The following is a 24,829-nucleotide window of genomic DNA, read 5'->3' as shown; positions in this document are numbered from 1 at the left end:
CGCTATTGGAGTGTTGGGCAGTTGAATGTGAACAGGTTACTATAAGCGGACGATCTGGACGTGTGTCCACCAGAAAAAGGAAATTTGTAAACATGGATGTAATGAATTGATATATATATATATATATATATATATATATATATATATATATATATATATATATATATATGATGGCTTTTGAACATTATTAAGGTAAATACATTGTTTGTTCTCTATCAGAATTTTTCATTTGCTAACTATGCCTATCAGTAGTTAGTGCCTTCAGTAGTTAGAATCTTTTATTTAGCTGGCAGTATTGGCGCTCGTTGTATTGCAGTAGTTCCAGTAACGAAGATTTTTGTGAGGTACATGATTCATGAAAGGTATAGGTAATTGTTAGTCAGGGCCATTCTTTTGTAGGGATTATTGAAAGTCAAATTGCGTTGAAAGAAAAAAAAAGAGAAAAAATTGTGTGTCAGTTTAGTGATGATCAGAATAAGTAAAGAGAGAACTGTCTGATTACGTACAGTTTTACTCAGCTGTCTCTGTATCAAATAACGTAGAAGTTTAACAGCACAGTATATTTTTCCAAAGGGGACGTTTCATGGAAAAGGGACTGCATCTAAGTCACCATATGGGCACTAATCCCTGTTGTCTTACTGTCATCGCGCGGCTCCCCCGTCGGGGGTTCGAGTCCTCGCTGGGGCATGGATGTGTGTGTGTTGTCCTTAGCGTAACTTAGTTTGTGTAAGCTTAGGGACCGATGAACTCAACAGTTTGGTCCCATAAGACCTTACCAAAAAGTTCTTATTGTCATCACCCCTATGATGGTGGCAGCCTTTCCCCGCGACTGTAAACAGACGCTGTTGTCGCACTGTCCATGTAGCGTCATAAAGAAACGATTAAGCGAGCAGATGCCGAAACAAAAAAATACTGTTTGACCGAAGGCTTCCGAGTTTTGCCGATTTATGGCCATTGAAATGGATCTCATATTCACAAAAAAAAAGAAAAAAAAAACGCGACCCCAAGATGGAATATAGGGACTTAAGTCGTATTACTGTTCGTTTTTGGAACATCATCTGCGACCACCTTTGCGGAAGAAGCGGCGACACTTTCTGCGCAACCCACCCATTATTCTGCACGGCAATGCGCGGGCGCATACAGCGCAAGCTGTGGCTGCTCCGTTCGCTCTGTGGGACTGGGAAGTGCTGCACCATCCACCATACTCCCCGGACTTAAGTCCTTGTGACTTTGATTTGATTCCGAAGATGAAGGAATCACTTCGTGGCATTCGCTTCAGAACTGTTCCAGAGATTCGATAGGCAGTAGACCGCTCCATTCGCACCATCAACAGAACAGGCTCTGCTAACGGTGTACTACGCCTTCCACATCGCTGCCAACGGGTTCTACACAACGCTGGTGACTACTTTGAAGGACAGTAACAGGTGCAAACATGTAACTCTTTTTAATCGGCTGTGAATAAATAGTTGCCACTATTTAAGTTCCAACTACCGTATGTACGTCAGCGTTATACAATTGTGTCTGCGGTAGTGTTGTGGATACAGCTTTGGTGTTTTCTAAGTTTTTTCGTAGTTTGTCGTGTCCTCACTTTCGTTGGACGGGTTGCAGCTAGTTTTGTACATAGAAAAAACATAACTTTCGCACTTCGTTGATAATCCACAACATTAGGCCATCTTGCTGTTGGCGTGTGTCGCGAGAAATGTATCACATGTTGTGAGAAGGCTATGAAAATAGCAGCAGGAGTTCTGACGACTTCTATTCGTTATTTATGCCTCTGTGCATGATGGGGGAGTGGCTCTTTTGTGTGTGTGTGTGTTTTCTGTTCTGCGTCAATTCTTGTGTATTATTGCAAAATGATGTGTTTTCGTTTATTGCAAAATGCTGTATTTTCGTTTGTTACGTTTTCCCCCTTCCACTATAGGAACAAGGGAAAAACTGAACAAACGAAAATCGACACTTTTCGGCAACACTCTCTTCACCGCTCTGAGGAACTGACACAGGACACAGAACAGAAAATACACACATGCAAAACAACCACCCCATCGCACACAGAGACAGAAATAAGGAACAAAAATCGTCAGAACTAGCGCTACAAATTTCATAGCCTTCTCGCAACATGCGATATATTTCTCGCGACACGCTCCAACAGCAAGATGGAGTAATGTTTTGGATTATCAACGAAGAACAAAAATTATGTTTTTCTGTGTATAAAAGTAGCTGCAACCCGTCCAACGAACGTGAGGACACGACAAACTTCGAAACAAGTTAGAACACACCAAAACTGTATCCACAACACTACCGCGGTCCCAGTTGTATAACGCTGACGTACATAAGTTCACGTTTTTGTATTTGTTTGCTAGCAGCCGCTCACACAGTTACAGACGACACGTTGTATGCTGAGAAAAGCGCCAACCGGAAAACACAGAAAATATGCCGCAAACAGCGACAGCAATCTTAAAACCATGTTGTAACGTATAGTAAACAAGGTATTATGAAAGTATTTACAGAAAACAGTATTCAAAACCAACAGTACACATGTAATTATGTTTTACAATGTTTTGTAACTGTGCTATTTCTGCATGTATTAGAATTTCCGCTGAAACTAGTTTGAGTTATAAACGAATAAATAAATACCAAAACTGTTTTTCATCAAGGCGGACCTACAATTCCCACATTGATGTTGCCGCTAAAACATAAGAGAAAATGTACTGCGCCCGGCGCGTCTAAGAATAAATATCAAAAAATGTTTTGATCAAGTCGGACCTTCAATTCCCATGTTGTTCTCGCTGAAACATAAGAGAAAATGTGCTGTGCCCGACGTCTCTGTACAACAGCATCATCCGGGAATAGCCTTCAGGGTTTTTCAAAGTTATCCACCTGACCGTTACAAAACATCTTACAGGAAAAGCCTCACCACGCTCCCTTGGGTAGTTCTGAAGTCACAGAAGACCTGACGATGTTAGATATTAGAGATGAATTCACGAAAATGTACATTCGTTTGGTGTAGTCAGACCTTCGATCTGCTATGTTCACTGTTAGTATGTAAGCGCTAAGTAAGCCGTGACTATACTTTTAACTGCGAGCTGTTCTCGTCCTCCGTTGCCTATGATGGCGCTTACTACTTTTTCAGTCAAGCGGAAGTTCGCGTCTCCCGTTGTAATTTAAAAGGGAATCCTCATTCCACTGACAGCGGTGTTTCCGTGATGGACGTCGAACATAGCACACGGGGCTGGCCGTGTCTGGCAACGTAATTGCCGTCTCGCTGGCTTCCCGTCGTGTCAGGCTGCTATTGTTTGCCGTGGTTGCTACTAGGTGGCTCTACATGTACTCCAACGTGCGCTCGTAACTGCCACCTGTGATACCAGCGGAGCAAATGGATACCGCACGTTTTAAAGTTTCAAAACAGTAAGACTTTATGCAAGTAATCTATTCTTCTTCTAACGCCTCAGAAGTATTCCATAATGTTGAGGAACAGAAACGTATGTCTGATAAAAGAAGTAGCTGTCTTCATATACTTCTAGAAATAAATTTGCAGAGTTGATAGTTCTTTCCTTTAACTGGGAAGGTGAGCACCCTACATAAACACGATACTGAGGTTTCGATATTTTTCTTAAATTGTTTACTAAACAATAAACATTGGATTTAGTCTTTTATTAATTTATTCAAGTACAATATTAATCACTAAGGAACTCGAACAATTATCCTTAACTGACAAATCAATAACATTTGTGAAACGGTTTCAAATGTTCGTATATATACTATTTTTCAAATGAAATAAGAAAAGCCTTAACCATTTTAAAATTATAGAGAGATGTTAGCAGACAAAGCAACAGACAACAGACACATTTATATAACTTAAAAGAGTCATTCATGTCAAAAGTCTAGAGAAAAACCACATTTAAACACTGAACATTTTCATCATCACTGAAGAAGATTCTGAATTGATACATTTACTGCAGATGTTTTTCATATGATTTAAACACATAAATTGGTTACACTTGAAACAGAACAACTTGGTTTTTTGTCAGCATTTCTTGGACAAACTGTGCATCTTCCTGATGTGCGTTTATTACTTTGAACTGGTGGAATAAACTCTTCCATATTTGAGATCTTAGCTACCTTCAGCCGGATGGATCTTGGAACAGCCGAGTTTGAAGCTCTTTTTCAAACCTGAGGATGCACAAGCTGCTGCCCCACCTATCCTACCAATTGCCTTCTTTCCACGCAAAACTGGTGATGTTGCTCTTCATTATAACTTGAGCGTTAATGCAAAGCAGTATCTGCCATCCGAAAGAATACCGCTAATGGTCATCGTTTTGTTCTTCTTGCTACGGTGTATGTTGCACAAAACTTGTCAACTGTGTCAACTCCGCCTTTTGTAAGGTTGTAGAAGGTGATGATCTCAGGTTTCTTTCTGTCACCAGTTGTAGTGCCAATACTCTTGGAATTTGGATGCATTTTTGACAGGAGTATAACATTTTTACCTTTTTTAGGTACATATGAAAGGCAAGTGATGTCCCCTTTGTAAGCAAAAATTGTACTTGCAGTTTCTCTCCCTTTTATGACAGTCAATTCAGTAGGAAACTGAAGCTTATTTTTTCTCATTGTGCCAACAAGTGTTAGTCGCTTTTTCAGTAATTCTTCAGCAAGCAAGATACTAATGTACCAGTTATCTGTTACTACATTTCGTCCAGTTCCTTGAATCCCCCCAGTAAGTCTCAAAACGACGTCTTTACCTGATTAGAAACTTGGGAAGGCACTTCAGCCTGTTTTCCCACATACACTTCCAGTTGAGATGTATACCAAGTCCTTGCATCACATAATGTCTGTACTTTTGTTCCGTATTTAGCAGGTTTGCTATGATTATACACAAAAACGGGACATTTGCCTCTGAAGGACGCAGTTGTACCTCAATTGTGGTATAACCGCGTCATGCATTTCTGCAGTTTTCGTTGAACAAGGTAAATACTTCCCATATTGCAGCCATTTCATCCAGTTCCTTACGTTGCCCCCTATCATTAATATTATCAAATCTCAAACACTTCATAAGGAACAAAAATCTGTCCCGTGACATAGTGAAACGTCCCCTTGGAAAAATTATTGACTTACTGTGCTGATAAATCCCTTACGTTAATTAATTTTCAAACAGCTGAGCAGAACTGAACATACTCAGACATTTCGCTCTTTACCTATTCTGATCAACACTAAACTGACACACAATATTTTTTAGCACAACGCAATCTGACTTTCAATAATCCCTACAAGAGAATGGCCCTGACTAAATTAACCTATACGTTTCACAAATCACTTACCTCACAAAAATCTTCGTTACTCGAACTACTGCAATACAGCGAGCGCCACTACTGCCAGCTAAATAAAAGATTCAAACTACTGAAGGCACTAACTACTATACGCATAGTTAGCAAATGAAAGATTTTGATAGAGAACAAACAATGTATTTACCTTAATAGTGTTCAAAAGTCATTATATATATATATATATATATATATATATATATATATATATATATATATATATATCAGTCCATGATATCCAATATTACAAATGTACTGTTTCTGATGGACACACGTACAGATCATCCACTAATCCGCCATCTCACTTCCTCACATCCACCACTGCTGGCGGCTCACCTTCAACTGCACAACGCTGCGCGCTGTTAACAGCCAACTGCCCAACACTACAATAGCCAACAACAATGCCACCCATCCACAGACTGCACACAGCACAGCCAGTGATTTTCATACAGAGCGCTACGTGGTGTTACCAATATAAAAACCTAAACAGCCTCCTTACAATAGTAGTGTGAAATGTTTCTGCTCCTAGTCCCTGTGAAGAAAACAGATCTTGTGAATTCATTTTAGCTGCTCTAAAAGAACTAGCAATTATAAGTACCCCAATGAAAGATTGTATTTCTATTACATCTGTTTTATGGCTATTTTTGTTCTTGTAGAAGGCCTCAATGCGATCAATATAAAGGTTGGTTCACTCTACTATTGAGCGAATTATTTGCTCATTTATGAACACATCAAAGCAGTTAGTTTGATACCAGGAAGCTGAGTTCCTATATTTCGCTTCCTTGTTCCGATATTATTAGGCTTAGGTGTAGTCATCCATTTAGTTACTTAATCCTTACCAAGCATAAACCTCTCCGGTGTTGTTGGAAAGGAGGAAGCTGTATCTTCACTGGCATCGTCGTCAGATTGATCACTTGCAGTTGCATGATCGCTTTCTTCTCACTGTTCTTCTTCATTGTCATCTGTCATTGTCTTCAAACTCTGGAATCTCTCAGTCTTCATCTTCATTGAAAACTTCCTCCAACAGCCCTCTAAGACGTTTTTGCTCTTCCTCGTATGACATCATGGTGCACACTGCTCAACACAGGGAGTCGCAGTAGTAGGTAGATGGGGTGTTATCAGCATCCCAGCGTTTAAAACTTGTTGTGTAGTGTTGCGTGCTTTTAAAAACACGAACAGTGGTTTCGCAACAATGTGCATCCCTTTGAACAAAGGTAGAAAGGCGCTCAACAGTGTGACCAAGAGGCTTCACTAAATACCAGTTAACTTTTACACCTGGGGGTGCTGTGAACACCCCACATCCCCAGTTAAAGGACAGCTAGCAAGGTATGTAGTCGTTATGTTCTTCTACACAGCTACAAGACAGATTTTGGAAAGTTTATGAAAATTAGCAACCCAGTTTTCGCAGTAGGCATCATACCTCACCAGAAAGGCAAGTTTTTGAAACGTGGAATGCTACCAGTGATCGGTATTGGTAGCATTGATATGTTCCACAGACTTATCATATCGTTTCTGCGTACTGTTCAGCAGCTTTGTTGATAAGATGATTCTACTCTTCCTAACCTTTTCGCTTCATGCAAATATCTCTGTCGCTGACACCAGATACGCAAGCACGTGCCTCAATAGTACTTTAAAAAAACTGAAAGAAAGTTTTCGACATGAGAACTATTTAAGTCTTCGGCGTAAGTATTGCATTTGCAACACGAAAGAAGACATATGTGAGTTCGTTATGCTTCGAGTTTATTTTCGAGAAGTTGTTGAAGGTAACATATCTGTATAAATTTTAATGAAAACCGGGAATCGTATTATTTGGATTTGCAACAAAAGCTTCGATCACTTCAGATTGAAACTTTTCTTTTTTGGAGCACCTTCGTCGAATAAAAATGTCTTTACTCCTCTAGGCGAAATTTTGTGCGATTTCTTGAAACAAGCAGCCCAACATGGAAAGAACTGCAGAACCGTTTGCAATATCTAAATGATTTTTGTGCGAAAAAACATTAAAGAACACCCGTTATTTCCTATTGTCTCTCATATCTTTATGCCACTTTGTTTTTGCATGTAAACATTACACATTTAGAACTGTTAAAACGAGATATTTTAGAACTAGTGAAATGAGGGCCGTATATCACGTTTCAGCAAAAGACGATTACACAAGAAACTTTTTTAATGTCAATTGCCAGAAGCCGGGTGTGCTGTGAACACGGCCTTTTGCTATCAGATGCTCCGCAGGTTAGGCTGATACTGAATCTACCGCTCTAGATCATATAAAATGATAAATTCAAGCTACTTGAAAAAAATCAGCTGTCGCACACATCGGAAAATGTTATTTGATAAGATCCTGAACTCGTCAGCGGCTCGGCTGTTGCTTATGGTTGGAGGTGACAGGCATTTCTATTGATGAATGACAGAGTTTGATCTAGTAAAATAATATTTGTTCAAACAGAGCGTAAAACTTATTCTGGACACGTAATCGTCCAGGCTATAAAACAATTTCATAATGAATTTACATAATTAAGTATAACGATGATGGGAAAATGAATTACTGTTAAGGTCGCCACCAGCATGATGCTAGACAATTACGGTTGAGTTTGTGCCCAGACATATAAAGGACACAAATTACGTTTTCAGCCGTGATTACAAAATAATGTAATAACACAATAGGGTATGAATTTGACCAGAAACGCACAGCAGCACAACAGATCAGTGAATAAAGGGAGAATCAGCAACAGACATCACTTGGCGGGTGAGCTCCAATGAGTTAACTCGACTACGAAACAAAATATGAGTGCTTACGAAAAGAAACGCCATCCCCTTTGAAGCAAGAATTAGATTGCAGAAAAATTTGTATACCAGTGCGTGAAGCGCGTAGATAATGTTAGAAAGAATAAAAAAAACAGGAATCATGAATTAACTCCTCTTCTCTCAATATACTGCGAGTTCTGAATGAAGAGTGTACATTGCAAATGCGCTTACCGTAGCTGCCATTTAGATGGTTGCCGAGTAGTCAGGGGCGCGCCGAACTGCGTCCGCTGCTATATGTTGCTGGGATGATTACTTGCTGCGGATGCTCCTGAGTTAAAAAATGAAAGTTCGAAAACTGGAAATTGTGGAAACTTCGTTTGGTTTCGCACACCGTTCCCACGGGAAGGGCAAAGATTGGAAATTTGAAGACGCTCGTCGCTATTTATTTTGCTTGAGGACACACGTCTGGAGACAACACGCAGCAGGATAAAGGCAAGTGGACAAGCGACAACCCCACCCAGAGGTTACTAACAAGCAGAGTTCTCACCCCTTCCACCAGTGTTTTCCGGTTCTGCTATAGAGGGCACCAGTTTTCCATTCCGCCGCTCACTGCCTGCGGATGCTGAGCCAGGAGTGATATCCCAGGAAGGGTCGTCTGACTACCGTGTGATCTGTTAGCGTAGGAGCTGCCTTCTGAGTGACCGGCACTTCTTCCTGAAACAGGCTGCTGCCTCACAAAACGAACAAAGTAAGAGCATATGGACTATCAGACCAATTGTGTGATTGGATTGAAGAGTTCCTAGATAACAGAACGCAGCATGTCATTCTCAATGGAGAGGAGTCTTCCGAAGTAAGAGTGATTTCAGGTGTCCTACAGGGGAGTGTCGTAGGACCGTTGCTATTCACAATATACATAAATGACCTTGTGGACAACATCGGAAGTTCACTGAGGCTTTTTGCGAATGATGCTGTGGTATATCGAGAGGTTGTAACAATGGAAAATTGCACTGAAATGCAGGAGGATCTGCAGCGAATTGACGCATGGTGCAGGGAATGGCAATTGAATCTCAATGTAGACAAGTGTAATGTGCTGCGAATACATAGAAAGAAAGATCTATTATCATTTAGCTACAATATAGCAGGTCAGCAACTGGAAGCAGTTAATACCATAAATTATCTGGGAGTAGGCATTAGGAGTGATTTAAAATGGAATGATCATTTAAAGTTGATCGTCGGTAAAGCAGATGCCAGACTGAGATTCATTGGAAGAATCCTAAGGAAATGCAATCCGAAAACAAAGGAAGTAGGTTACAGTACACTTCTTCGCCCACTGCTTGAATACTGCTCAGCAGTGTGGGATCCGTGCCAGATAGGGTTGATAGAAGAGATAGAGAAGATCCAACGGAGAGCAGCGCGCTTCGTTACAGGGTCATTTAGTAAACGCGAAAGCGTTACGGAGATGATAGATAAACTTCAGTGGAAGACTCTGCAGGAGAGGCTCAGTAGCTCGGTACGGGCTTTTGTTGAAGTTTCGAGAACATACCTTCACCGAGGAGTCTAGCAGTGTATTGCTCCCTCCTACGTATATCTCGCGAAGAGACCATGAGGATAAAATCTGAGAGATTACAGACCACACAGAGACATACCGACAATCCTTCTTTCCACGAACAATACGAGGCTTTAATAGATGGGAGAACCGATAGAGGTACACAAGGTACCCTCCGCCACACACTGTCAGGTGGCTTGCGGAGTGTGGATGTAGATGTAGATGTAGACGTAGATGTAGATGTAGCGTGTGAAATTTCCTCCTGTTCTGCACCCGAGCCAAAACGGGTCCCATGGTCAAGACTAGATGCATTTAATGGGAAAAAAACTACAAAAAGAATGATATGTTAGGCTAGGTACAAAGAGGTGTGTACAACCAGTTGCTGCAAGTTACCCATAACCACTCACTTAATCAGCGCACAATACAGGTGAAAAGGTGACAAGTAAAAACTGAATCGGAAAGTAAATGAAGCAAGAGAGTCTCGCATGCAAATTCAGTATTGGAATAGGATAAAATGTGAGGAGATAGTCCTGAAACAGGCTGCGGCCTCACAAAATCATTGAGGGGAGAGAACGGTAATATCAGCCATGGAGGTCAAACGAGGCACCTCCAGACCCTTTTAAGTGGTGTTGAGATTGTCTCTCAGTGCTCGGAACTTCGACAGCGTGCTGAAACGTAATGCGTCCGAATTTTTTATGTGAAAACTCAAAGTTTTTAAATGAAACAAACGTTATTAACATTCTATCTTTATCATTCATGTCTACATATTTATTTCTCAGCGTAGTCGCCCTATCGAAGAACAGCTTCTCCCTACGAGACACAGTCGGTTTATACTAACACTGTAGAAATTTGAAACTTCCTGGCAGATTAAAACTGTGTGCCGGACCGAACCTCGAACCTTTGCCTTTCGCCGGCAAGTGCTCTACCAACTGAGCTACCCAAGCACGACTCACGCCCCGTCCTCACAGCATTACTTCTGCCAGTACCTCGTCTCCTACCTTCCAAACTTTACAGGAGCTCTTCTGCGGACCTTGCAGAACTAGCACTCTGAAAGAAAGGATATTGCGGAGACATGGCTTAGCCACAAGGCAAAGGTCCCGAGTTCGAGTCTCGGTCCGGCACACAGTTTTAATCTGCCAGGAAGTTTCATATCAGCGCACACTCCGCTGCAGAGTGAAAATCTCATACTGTAGAAATTAGTTGACGGAGCCACAACCTTACCTCTGCCTGCACCGCTTCATGGCTGCCAATGCGAAGAAATCCTCGAAGGCGCTCTTAAGTTTTGAAAACAGATGAAAATCGAATGGGACTAAGTTGGCACTGATGGAGGATGATCGATGACGGTGAACGTAAGACGTCAGATTGGTGCAGATGTCGCAGCGCTCGTGTGTGGTTCGGCCATTGTTAAGCCGAAGGAGAGTATGCTCCGTATGTGGATGAACTCTTCGAATTCGGAAGTCGATTTCAACACCCTGTTTCTCACGCGCCGACACTGTTGGGTAAAACACCGCCGTGCTACTCGCTGCAGTTCGGTGCCCTCCAGCGACAGAGGACTGCAAATATGTAGACGCGGGGAATAAAGACGTAGAATGTTAATAACGCTTGCTTTATATGAAAAGCTACAAGAGTTTTCACACACATAAAAAATTCGCAAACTTTAGTTTTCAGCTTTCCGTCGTAGTAGCAGCCACCATTTTAGGGAGTTCTAGATAATCGTCATTAGCGGTCGCTTGTATTTTTTTTTTTTTGATGTTTTGCTGAAATTGTCGCCGATGTAGACGCTTCTTGGGCAGTGTTTTGAAGAGAAGCGTTACTTGACAAGAAATAGGTAAGTAATTATTTCGATTAAGAATGTTTTTCAACGTTTGTATGGTGTACATAATGTGAGTACTTAATTTCTAACATGTTTTGTTAAGTTTTGCACTGTGGGGCACAGCGTGTACCTCAGGTGAAAAAAAAGGAGAGAACCACAAGGTAAAGAATCACAAGGGGAACCATAACAATCTGAGATATTTCAAGATGGCGCCTGTCAAGCCAAATTGCTCCAAGATAAAGTTTCTCAATTTTCCACCCGCGAAAAATTTCCAGAACTATAAGAATGAATTTGTATCTACTCCTTGGGCTTTCTAAATGACACTGGGTCGATTGTTTGCTGGAAATTCCGGTACGCCATCGTCATTCTCTATGTGACCAAAGCTTCTAAACTTTTTATGAGGGTGGCCCAAAAGGCAAGAAAGCAAAAAATTACAATCGTTAAGACTAGACCGGGTCAAAAACATTGAAAGAAAAACATGATTCTTCGACCTCGTGAGGCGAAGAAGACCCAGACGATGCATGCATATATTCTAATACGCTGTCTTCAGACTCGTTACCGAAGAAGGCATAGATTCAGTGTCTACCTTGTCGTGTCTGGGCTCATGAACGACGTACCAACGCTGAGGAACGAGACAACTATTTCGTCTGCGATGTCTGTTATTAATAATATGTGTCTTCTTTTTGTGTTACGTCCAGTTATTGATGCCTTTGTCATATTAGTGTAATATTATAAAAATTCGATATCCTTTGTTGCAAACGAGTTTTGGCACTTAACATAGCTTCATGATCCCTTGGCAGTACTTTCAAGGATGTCTATATATTTTCACATATTTTTTTGATTGGAATAAGCCTTTTCTCTTGTTTTTGAGTTTTTTCCTTTCATGTAAATGGGCAGCCCACCATAACAGACACTCGAAGACAGACGCCGTACATCTCGCGAGGACCTCGTTGAAGAACTTAAAAGAACTGTCTTTCAGGCACAAATTACGAATATTTTTCTGCCCACTATGTATCCATACCGTAAAGGCGGTACAGATAAAGTTTGTCAGATAACAGCTTGCGAAATGGCGTACAAGCAGCTCTTCCCGCGGTCCATAAATGAACGGAAAGAGAAGAAACCGCAATATGTGGTAAAATAAGAAAGTACGCTCGGGAAAGCATTTCGCGATAACTCACTGAGTGTAGGTATAGATGCTGCGTAGAAACGGCGCCTGACAGATCTTAGCAGAGGCGCTCAGTATACGATATGTGTGTACTGCACGCCCAACCTGCGCAGTCAGCGTCTGTGACTGCCGTTCGGAGGACATGGGTTCGAGTCCCGGGTTGCCAGGGACTGTTGCTTGGTGGAAGTCTGAAACGGGTTGCATTCAGTCTCATGAGGCCCGTTGCGGAGCTGTTTGAATGAGAAGCAGCGGCTTCAAGGTTCGAAGAGCGGCCCGCTGAACCCATGCATCTCTATACAGCATCGAAATGATGCGGAAGGCAGACGATGACAAAACGGCCTGACGGCACGGCGGGGTCCAGGGGCTTTGTTGCAGAATTACTCTCTGATCACATTCACTCGTTATTTTACGTGTTCAGGGCTTTCCTGTGGGTACACCGTCTCCTTACTGCTTCATATGGAACATTTTTGTACTACAGCAATTCACTTTCATTATCTCTCTTAATTAAATTAATCTCAGTGCTGAGAATGTTGTGGATTGGCAGGAGAGCCAACCCAGGAATATTAGAGGAAGCCGAAAGGCACGCGTTTTAGCTCACGCAGGCTGGCGTGAGGTCTGGAACAGGACAAGGAAATTAGACGGTAGAAAAAACTGACGTAGCTGGTGGAATACTTAACTTTAATCCATTAATGGTGAACGTCGGTCTGACGGTACATGATTAACAAGATCAATAGCAACTGATAATGGCGCCTTGCTAGGTCGTAGCAAATGACGTAGCGGAAGGCTATGCTAACTATCGTCTCGGCAAATGAGAGCGTATATTTGTCAGTGAACAATCGCTAGCAAAGTCGGTTGTACAACTGGGGCAGAGTGCTAGGAAGTCTCTCTAGACCTGCCGTGTGGCGGCGCTCGGTCTGCAATCCTGATAGTGGCGACACGCGGGTCCGACGTATTCTAACGGACTGCGGCCGATTTAAAGGCTACCACCTAGCAAGTGTGGTGTCTGGCGGCGACACCACAGAGAACATATTAGCTGTGAAGCCAACTGAACATTCGTAAATGGCCAAGACATACGAGGCAATAAAAGAGAACAACGTACATGAGGTGCATGGGGTCGTTCATACGCCTGACCCTCCACTCTGGATACTCACATCATGTAATGCGTTGCTGAAAAATAATGTCATCCAACACTTAATTTCCTTCTTTCTCAACTGATTTGGTCTTTAATGACGCAACCAAACTTGCCTCCTGTCTGAAAACTAAGTCGTAAGATAAGACATTACTAGAATAAAAACATTTCCAGTTTCCTAATACTGATATAATGCGACCACTGATATGAAGCGACCACAATATCGAATGTCACTTCTTGACTCGACCCTCTGTTATGATATTGCACACATCAACTAAAGTTTGCATCACCCCGTTTCCCAGGACTCCTGAAGATAGACGTTGACGTGGATATTGTATCACAGACACAGTCCCTTTGTTCAGAGATGTCACTAAACCCGCCCAAAGATGTAAACTATACTTCGTTCCATACATGAGTACACCCCATACAAATATTTTCAGGAAAGACTTCCAAACACTTAAATCTATATTACATGTTAAATAAATTTCTCTTCTAAAGAAACGCTTTTCTTGCCATTGCCAGTCTACATTTTATATCCTCTCTACTTCATCCTTCATAAGTTATTTTGCTACCCAAATAACAAACCTGATCTACTACTTTTAATGTCTCGTTTCTTAATCTACTTCCCTTAGCATCACCTGATTTAACTGGACTAAATTCAATTATTCTTGTTTCGACCTTATATCCTCCTTTCTACGACGCTGTCTTTTGCCGCCTCTGACAATTAAAATGCCATCAGAAAAACCTAAAAGTTTCTACACTCCTGGAAATTGAAATAAGAACACCGTGAATTCATTGTCCCAGGAAGGGGAAACTTTATTGACACATTCCTGGGGTCAGATACATCACATGATCACACTGACAGAACCACAGGAGTGTATTTCTTCTCCCTGAACTTTAATTCCTTCTACAAATTTATTCGGTTTCCTTTACTGTTTGCTCAATGTACATACTGAAGAACACTGGCGATAGGCTACAACCCTGTCTCACTCCCTTTTTAACCACTGCTTGCCTTTGATACCCCTCAACTCTTGTAACTGCTATACAAGCTTAGCCTTTCGCTCCATATACACTCCTGGAAATGGAAAAAAGAACACATTGACACTGGTGTGTCAGACCCACCATACTTGCTCCGGACACTGCGAGAGGGCTGTACAAGCAATTATCACACGCACGGCACAGCGGACACACCAGGAACCGCGGTGTTGGCCGTCGAATGGCGCTAGCTGCGCAGCATTTGTGCACCGCCGCCGTCAGTGTCAGCCAGTTTGCCGTGGCATACGGAGCTCCATCGCAGTCTTTAACACTGGTAGCATGCCGCGACAGCGTGGACGTGAACCGTATGTGCAGTTGACGGACTTTGAGCGAGGGCGTATAGTGGGCATGCGGGAGGCCGGGTGGACGTACCGCCGAATTGCTCAACACGTGGGGCGTGAGGTCTCCACAGTACATCGATGTTGTCGCCAGTGGTCGGCGGAAGGTGCACGTGCCCGTCGACCTGGGACCGGACCGCAGCGACGCACGGATGCACGCCAAGACCGTAGGATCCTACGCAGTGCCGTAGGGGACCGCACCGCCATTTCCCAGCAAATTAGGGACACTGTTGCTCCTGGGGTATCGGCGAGGACCATTCGCAACCGTCTCCATGAAGCTGGGCTACGTTCCCGCACACCGTTAGGCCGTCTTCCGCTCACGCCCCAACATCGTGCAGCCCGCCTCCAGTGGTGTCGCGACAGGCGTGAATGGAGGGACGAATGGAGACGTGTCGTCTTCAGCGATGAGAGTCGCTCCTGCCTTGGTGCCAATGATGGTCGTATGCGTGTTTGGCGCCGTGCAGGTGAGCGCCACAATCAGGACTGCATACGACCGAGGCACACAGGGCCAACACCCGGCATCATGGTGTGGGGAGCGATCTCCTACACTGGCCGTACACCACTGGTGATCGTCGAGGGGACACTGAATAGTGCACGGTACATCCAAACCGTCATCGAACCCATCGTTCTACCATTCCTAGACCGGCAAGGGAACTTGCTGTTCCAACAGGACAATGCACGTCCGCATGTATCCCGTGCCACCCAACGTGCTCTAGAAGGTGTAAGTCAGCTACCCTGGACAGCAAGATCTCCGGATCCGTCCCCCATTGAGCATGTTTGGGACTGGATGAAGCGTCGTCTCACGCGGTCTGCACGTCCAGCACGAACGCTGGTCCAACTGAGGCACCAGGTGGAAATGGCATGGCAAGCCGTTCCACAGGACTACATCCAGCATCTCTACGATCGTCTCCATGGGAGAATAGCAGCCTGCATTGCTGCGAAAGGTGGATATACACTGTACTAGTGCCGACATTGTGCATGCTCTGTTGCCTGTGTCTATGTGCCTGTGGTTCTGTCAGTGTGATCATGTGATGTATCTGACCCCAGGAATGTGTCAATAAAGTTTCCCCTTCCTGGGAAAATGAATTCACGGTGTTCTTATTTCAATTTCCAGGAGTGTATGTTACCCGTGCTACCTTCAGAATTTCAAAGAGAGTATTTCAGCCAATACTGTCAAAAACTTTCTCTAAGTCTTTCCTCAACATATCTTCTAAGACACGTTGTAGGGTCAGTATTGCCTCGCGTGTTCCTACATTTCTTCAGAATCCAACCTGATCTTCCCCGAGGTCAGCGTCTACCAGTTTTTCCGTTCTTCTATGAAGAATAGTGTTAGTATTTTGCAACCATGCCTTGTTAAATTGATAGTTCGGCAATATTCACACCTGTCAGCATCTGAATCATGGAGGTACAGATAGAGAGATGCTGAATGAAACGCTTCTAGCTGTCGAGAGATAAATTCATGAAGCCCTCAATGAGTACCGTAGCAGGATATCTTCAAAATAATAACAAAAAAAAATATTTCAAAAAGCCCATAGAAATTCCGGTGATACTTTAAGCTGTTAGTGGGACCAAAGGCAGTGTCCAGACAATCACGGACGAGACGGGAAATGAAAATGAGAGTAGGGAAGCAAATTCAGAAGCACTTAATTCTCTTTTCAAAAGTTCCTTTACCTAGAGAAACCCTGGAGTATTGCCGCAGTTTGATTCTCGTAGCGCTGAAAAGATAAGTTGGTAAAGTAGACATTAATGTCAGTGGAGTTGAAGAACAGCTGAAATCGTTAAAAATGAACAAAGCCGCTGGGGCCTGGTGGAGTCCATATCAGATTCTATACCCAATTTTCGGCTCAGTTAGCCCCTCTGTTAACTACTCGTATATTGTAGATTCGTCGAACAAAAAACCGTGCCCAATAGTTGGAAGAAAGCTCAGGTCACACCCGTCTACGAGAAGGGTAGCAGAATAGATCCATAAAAGTACCGTTCAATGTCCTTGATATCTGTTTCTTATAGAATCTTACAACATATTCTGGGCTCAAGCGTAATGAGGTACCTCGGATAGAATGACATCTTCCTTGCCAACAAGCACGGATTTCGGAAACATCAGTCATGTGAAACACAGCTCGAGCTTTTCTCACGTGACATACTGAAAGCCATGGATCAAGGCAATCAGGTGGACACAATGTTTGTCGATTTCCGAAAAGTGTTTGACTCAGAATTACATGTACTCTATCAAAAGTAGGATCGTAATGGTGGTATCTAGCGAAGTTTATGACCGGACTGAGCCTTTCTTGATGGGAAGGACGCAGCAGGTTATCTCGTATCGAGAGTCATGGGCTGTTGCAAGCTGATGGGTGTGCTCCAGAGAAGTGTGTTGGATTCTTTGGTGTTCATGTTGTATGTTTATGACTTTTGGACAATATTAACAGTAATGTCAGACTTTTCACACGTGATGCATTTATCTACAACAAAGTACAGTCTGGAAGAAAGTGCACTAATATGCCGTCAGATTTTCATAAGATATCAACGTAGTGCACAGATTGGCAGTTTGCTTTAAATTTTCAGAAATTTAAAATTGAGCGTTTGACAAAACGAAAAATAGTATCCCACAACTACAGCATCAAAGAGTCACAGATGGAATCGGTAAAAAATATTTGGGTACATTACTTTGTAGAGACATGAATTAGAAAGATCATTAGGCTTAGTCGTGCTTAAAGCAGGTCGCAGACTTCAGTTTATTATTAGAATACGAGGGAAATACAAAACAGTCGCCATCGTACAATGTTCCTCAAGAATGTGGGATCCATACTACACTACTGGCCATTAAAATTGCTACACCTCGAAGATGACGTGCTACAGACGTGAAATTTAACCGACAGGAAGAAGATGCTGTGATATGCAAATGATTAGCTTTTCAGAGCATTCACAGAGGGTTAGCGCCGGTGGCGACACCTACAACGTGCTGACATGAGGAAAGTTTCCAACCGATTTCTCTTACACAAACAGCAGTTGAGCGGCGTTGCCTAGTGAAACGTTGTTGTGATGCCTCGTGTAAGGAGGAGAAAGGCGTACCATCACGTTTCCGACTTTGATAAAGGTCGGATTGTAGCCTATAGCGAGTGCGGTTAATCATATCGCGACATTGGTGCTCGCGTTGGTCGAGATCCAGTGACTGTGGGTTCAGGAAGGTAATACGAAACGCCGTGTTGGACCCCAACGGCATCGTATCACTAGCAGTCGAGATGACAGGCCTCTTATCTGCATGGCTGTAACGGATCGTGCAGCCACGTCTCAATCCCTGAGTCAACAGCTGGGGACTTTTGCAAGACAACAACCATCTGCACGAACAGTTCGACGACGTTTGCAGCAGCATGGACTGTCAGCTCGGATACCATGGCTGCGGTTACCCTTGACGCTGCATCACAGACAGGAGCGCCTGCGATGGTGTACTCAACGACGAACCTGGGTGCACGAATGGCAAAACGTCATTTTTTCGGATGAATCCAGGTTCTGTTTACAGCATCATGAAGGTCGCATCCGTGTTTGGCGACATCGCGGTGAACGCACATTGGAAGCGTGCATTCGTCATCGCTGTACTGGCGTATCACCCGGTGTGATGGTATGGGGTGCCATTGGTTACACGTCTCGGTCACCTATTGTTCGCACTGACGGCACTTTGAACAGTGGACGTTACATTTCAGATGTGTTACGACCCATGGCTCTACCGTCATTCGATCCCTGCGAAACCCTACATTTCAGCAGGATAATGCACGACCGCATGTTGCAGGTCCTGTACGTCCCTTTCTGGATACAGAAAATGTTCGACTGCTGCCCTGGCCAGCACATTCTCCATACCTCTCACCAATTGAAAACGTCTGGTCAATGGTGACCGAGCAACTGGCTCGTGACAATACGCCAGTCAGTACTGTTGATGAACTGTGGTATCGTGTTGAAGCTGCATGGGCAGCTGTACCTGTACACGCCATCCAAGCTGCGTTTAACTCAATGCCCAGGCGTATCAAGGCCGTTATTACTGCCAGAGGAGGTTGTTCTGGGTACTGATTTCTCAGGATCTATGCACCCAAATTGTGTGAAAATGTAATCACGTGTCAGTTCTAGTATAATATATTTGTCCAATTAATACCCGTTCATCATCTGGATTTCTCCCTGGTGTAGCAATTTTAATGGGCAGTAGTGTATATAGGACTAATAGGGTATAACGAGATCGGCAGGTTTGTTTCACCCAAGGGAGATTGTCATAATGATGTTGGAAGAACGGAACTTGCAGACAGTTGAAGATTGACGTACACTATCCTGAGAAAGTCTGCTTATCAAGTTTCAAGAACCAGCTTTAAATAATGACTAGGAATGTACTACAAACCCCCACATATCGCAAGGACAAGATTAGATTAAATGCAGCAGGCACAGAGGTATTTAAACAGTCATTCTTCCCACGCCCATACGCGAATGGAACGGGGAAAAGCTTTTATAACTGGCACAGTGGGACGTGCCCTCTGCCATGCACTTCACAGTGATTTGCAGAGCATAGATTTTTACGTGCAGATTCTCCATTACTTCATGTCACATATAATAAAGATCCACTGACGGTGGAAAGTGGCCTTTCCTGAAACTTGCCTGAATAGAGGGGCACGAAAACAGTGTTTGTTGGTTTTGTGGAAAACGAAAGGTAGGAAAAAGTGAGAAATGTGACGGTGGGCCAGCGAACTGCGGCGTCCTCGCGCGGAATGCGAGCAGGTGGGGGCAGGGTGAGGTGAGGCGAGGCGGGCCACCTGCTGGCAGACAAGACACCTGTGCCGCGGCGCGGCGACCGTTGCGCGCCCAACCGCTGCGCCGGCTGACGCCTGACGCCAACCGTCGCCGCACACTTGTCAGCGAGACCCGGGCGCCGCAAATTGCTGACCAACCCCGGGCGATCGTCTACCCGATGTCCGCATCGCTACCCACTGCTGCCTACACACGGGAGCCGACACAAACTTGGGTGCTGAGGAAGATGGTTTCTTACAGTCTCTTCATCTTCCTCTTCCTCTTCCTCCTCCTCCTCCTACTCCTGCTCCACCACCACCACTTCTCTCCCAAATATAATTACCTGTCACTCACACTTTTAACGTGCCACAGATATCCAATAATTTAATTTTATTAACAATAAAATATCTTAACTAGGGTGACCATACGTTGCGATTAATCGGGATTGTCCCGTTTTTTGAGGCTCAAAAATTTGTCCCGACTTTTTTTTTTAAACAAGCAATTAGTCCCGATTTTCATGAATTATTTTCAGACATTTACAAAGTGGTTAAAATATTTTCTGAGTGTCGATTTTATAAACTATCAATTGAAACTGACATTCCGTACGTTGGTACCCCCCGATAATGTACAGCTTAAGCACTATAATTGTTGCGTACTCTTATTTTTTTTGCTTTTGCTTGCCATTGTTGTCAGCACTCAGTTTCGTGAAGTGCTAGAACGTCGTGGCGATGCCGAAACGAAAATCAAAGTTTTCGGAAGAACTTCAGAGGAAATTTCCTTGCTTCACTGCTACAGACAATGAATGTTCAGCAGAATGTAACGTATGTAACTGTGCTGCAGATCTCAAGCATCATATGGAATCAGAGAAACACAGGGAGAATCTTCGATCGGCAGCTTCCTCGCAAAAAATGACGAGATATTTTGTAACTTCAAATACACAGGAACAGAAAAACGTAGCTGCAGCAGAAGGAACCCTGTCATTCCATGTTGTTAAACACCACCAAAGCTATCGTTCTAATGACTGCAGTGTTCAACTAAACAAAAAATTTTTTCCTGATTCTAAGATTGCAGAAAATGTTTCGTGTAGAAGAACAAAGTGTGAAGCAATTATCAACAGTGTTATAGCTCCGCATTCCCAGAAACAGACAATAGCTGCTGTAAACAGTGCAAAATACTTTTCGAAATCTACTGATGCTAGCAACCATGGGCATCAGAAAATTTTCCTGTGATAGTTCAGTATATTTCTGTAAGTGAGGGTGGACTGCAGACGAAATTGCTTGACCTTTATGAATTGCAGAACGAAAAGTCCGAAACAATTTCCAATTATCTTTCTCAAGTTATGCAGTCATTCAGTATCATCTCATAGTGTGTTGCATTTGGTGCAGACAATACTAACTGTAATTTTGGGGGGTTAATGAAGAAAGAGGGTAATAATGTTTTCACACATCTGAAAGAAAAATTAGAAAACTCTAACATTGTTGGCATAGGTTGTCCAGCACATGTTGTTCATAACATTTCAAAGTGCTTGTGATGTTTTACCTGTTGACATTGACTGCATTGTCATGAAATTGTACAACCATTTTCATATTTTTTCTATTCTTGTTGCAGAACTCATTGAATTCTGTGAATTCGTTGGTGTCACTTACAAAAATTTACTTTCCTTTTCCAAAACAAGGTGGCTTTCAGTATTGCCAGCCATAGAAAGGATCTTGAAAAAGTATGAACCTTTGAAATCTTACTTTTTGTCACAGCCTAACTCAAAGTGTCCTGAAATCTTAAAGAGTTTTTTCAGTGATCCTATAAATGAATGTTATTTACTTTTTGTACATTCACAAATGAGTGTTTTCCAACAATCCATTCTGAACATTGAGAAACAGAATAATTCCATATGTGAAGTATTAGCAGTCTTAAATAAAGCCTTGACTAGTCTAAATTCAAGGAAACATGAACATTTTGTACCACTAAGTGTAAAAAAACTGCTGAATGATTGTGATGACCAGTCTGTTAAGAAATTTGACATAGCAGTATCAACGTTTTATGATGCTTCAGTAGACCATTTATCCTCATGGTTATAGGGAATAGCTGAGTTTTCTGTATTCTCATGGATGCTGCTCACAGAACCACCAGAATGGTTAAATACTTTAATGTGGCTAAATGAAAAGGGCATTCTAGTAAATGACAGCCTCTTATTTGATGAAATAGTTCGTATGCAGTCATTTGTAAAACAACAAGTGGAAACAGACTGAACAATGGAATCAGTTGATGGCACATGAAAAATGGTGTAGGTTTTTCAGATCTTGCCAGTGTAATGAACAGTTCAGAGAATCGCTTAATATAGCGCAGTACTTCTTTTCACTCCCTGCCCACAATGCAAATGTTGAAAGAGTTTTCAGCTTACTATCGTCACAGTGGACAGATGAGAGGAATAGATTTACGGTGAGGAGCGTTAAGTGTATTTTACTGACCTGTTTAAACTTCAGTAAATACAGTTGCACTGACTTCTGTTCATACCTATTAGGCAAACCTGAGTTGCTGAATGAAATTTTATCTTCGAAGGAATACGATTGCAGTGTGGAATCCACAAAACCATAAATTCCTTGTGTTCACTACGAACTTTTTTTTGTAGTGATGGTTACTGTATGTCTTTCTACATTCTGTGTTATAAATGTCACATTTCTTAATAAGTAAATTTCTGAAAACTTGAAATGTACTTCTTTCCAGTCTTTCCATTCTTTGTTTGGTTTTGCACACACACACACACACACACACACACACACACACACACACACACACACACACACAAATATCAGTGAAGACTATATTTGCAGAGGAAGAAGAAATGTTAGTATTAAAAGTGATATTTAACGAGAAATAAAAATTGTCCCACTTTTTGGCCAAGAAAATGTTTGAAAGTCCCACTTTTGTCGGAAGAAAACATGGTCACCCTAATCTTAACCGACAGTAATAATAAAAATATGTTTTATTACAACGTAGTACATTTCTTTAGCATGACTTGCATTTTCAAACCATTGGAGAACTTCATGTCTCATGCTGTTGATTTTAGAACTGTAATAGCGGCAAACAAGTTTGATAAGGGTGGGCTCAGAATTGTAAGCATTACGACTGTGAATCCTGGTTGCAGGCTATGGCTATTCAGCGTAAAAAATGGAGAATGGTGTTTCCTTCAGTCGTTTTCACTTCCCTCCGGAAAAGTCATCCTTCCTGGGTCTTTTTCTATCTGTGGAAGTTCTTTCCTTTTCTGTCTTGCTTTACCGAATTTGCTGTGGTTTGCCTGTTGTAATCTGTGGCCTCACAAACTGAGTCAGGTCTGTTGTTGACAGCAGGTATACTTTTCCTTGCTGGATTCTTTTCTCCAGGCGGTCAAGCTCCAAGTACGTCCATGCGGGCAGGCTCTCAGGCAACCAGATGAGAACTTTCCTTTGTGAAACATATCTTTTAATTTCCTGGAACTAATAGCTATATTGAGACTTTCTCCGTGCTATGTTTTTCCGATTAGTTGAAATTAGAAAAAGGGATAGGTTGATACTACACATTCTGAGGCGTCAAAGGACCACCAATTTAGTACCGGAGGGAAGTGTGTGTATGGTGGGGGAAGGGGAGGGGGGTGGGGGGAGAGTAAAAATATCAGAGGGAAACCAAGAGAAGAACACGGTAAACAGTTTCAGAAGGATGTAGTTGCAGTAGTTATTCAGAGATGAAGAGGCTTGCACCGGATCTGTATCAAACCCTTCCGAGTGAAGACCACAACGTACCTGAAAGACTTGAAATTTGATGTACCTAAAAATAAGGATGCCTTTATTAAAATGTATATTTTGGGAGGGGTGTCATTACCACTTCCCTCTCTCACCCCCCCCCCCCACCTCCTTCACCCACCCCTCACCCACCTGGATCCATGCCTGACTACTAGCAACACTACTTCTTGCTCTTCACTAAGCCTTGAGGAGTTTATTTCAAAATAATCCCTACAATGCTCCTCTTTTTTTTAACTTTTATGATTTTGACGTATTCTGCCAGCTATGACTAAAACTCATTCTTCTCAATAAACAAATATATATAAACAACTCTTTCCCTGAGTTACTGTAGCGTGAACTTAGGGTGTTCCCACTATAATAAAAAAAACGAATGTCCAAAAGTTTCTTACAAAAACGGCCTCTAGCGTGCCAAGCGTCATTTTTGTGGGTAGCAAATGGCACTACTATGTAAATGTTTTCTTGTATTTTCCTAGAAATTATTATGTCGTGTCCAGCGAAGTGGTCAATACATTACGTCTGTGTTTGTGATGTGGTAATGTTCAGTGGTCAAATAAAGACAGATGACAGGAAAGAAAGCACAAAGTTATAAAAAGGGAGTCAAAAGACCCCTCAAGTCTTTCTATCTTTTCCAGCAGGCAAGTGAGTCTCGCCGTTGCACAAACGTTGAAATGTTCTTTGTCAGCCTCCATTTTTCTCCACCAACGATGGAGACTTTTTTGTCAAGTTCCTGCATCGTCGTTCGGTGAAATAGGGCTTCTAGCTGCACCCTCATAAGTGAATGATGAAGCAGAGAAGTATTTAGTTTAGCCTAAAAGACACATTCACTGTGGTGTCTAGTGAAAAGAGGTGAAGTACTGCTACAATTTCATTTTCATTGTCATTTCAGCGCCCTTCTCGATATCGTAGGATATTACGATCGTCTCCCTCCCGTATCTCGCTGAGTTGCTCAGTGTAAGTGCCACAATACATATCAGAAGGTCTGTGGTTCGATCCCCTAGGACTTTCCCTGTCAGTAATTGCTTTTCCGTTCTTGGGCAATGATTTATTAATATGAAGGAATGGCAAGTAGCGCTGTGGTTCTGAGTTGAAGTACACTGGCTGGGTACATCACTTCAAAGGTCAGAGGAAGGCAACCACATACCACTCCCAATAAAACCATGCCTGGAAAAGTACTGCAGTATTCAAACAAACGTTCGGCAAGAGGGCCTTTTCACC

This window comes from Schistocerca americana, chromosome 1, assembly GCF_021461395.2.
Source record: "Schistocerca americana isolate TAMUIC-IGC-003095 chromosome 1, iqSchAmer2.1, whole genome shotgun sequence".
NCBI lineage: Eukaryota > Metazoa > Arthropoda > Insecta > Orthoptera > Acrididae > Schistocerca > Schistocerca americana.
This window is presented reverse-complemented; position numbering follows the sequence as displayed.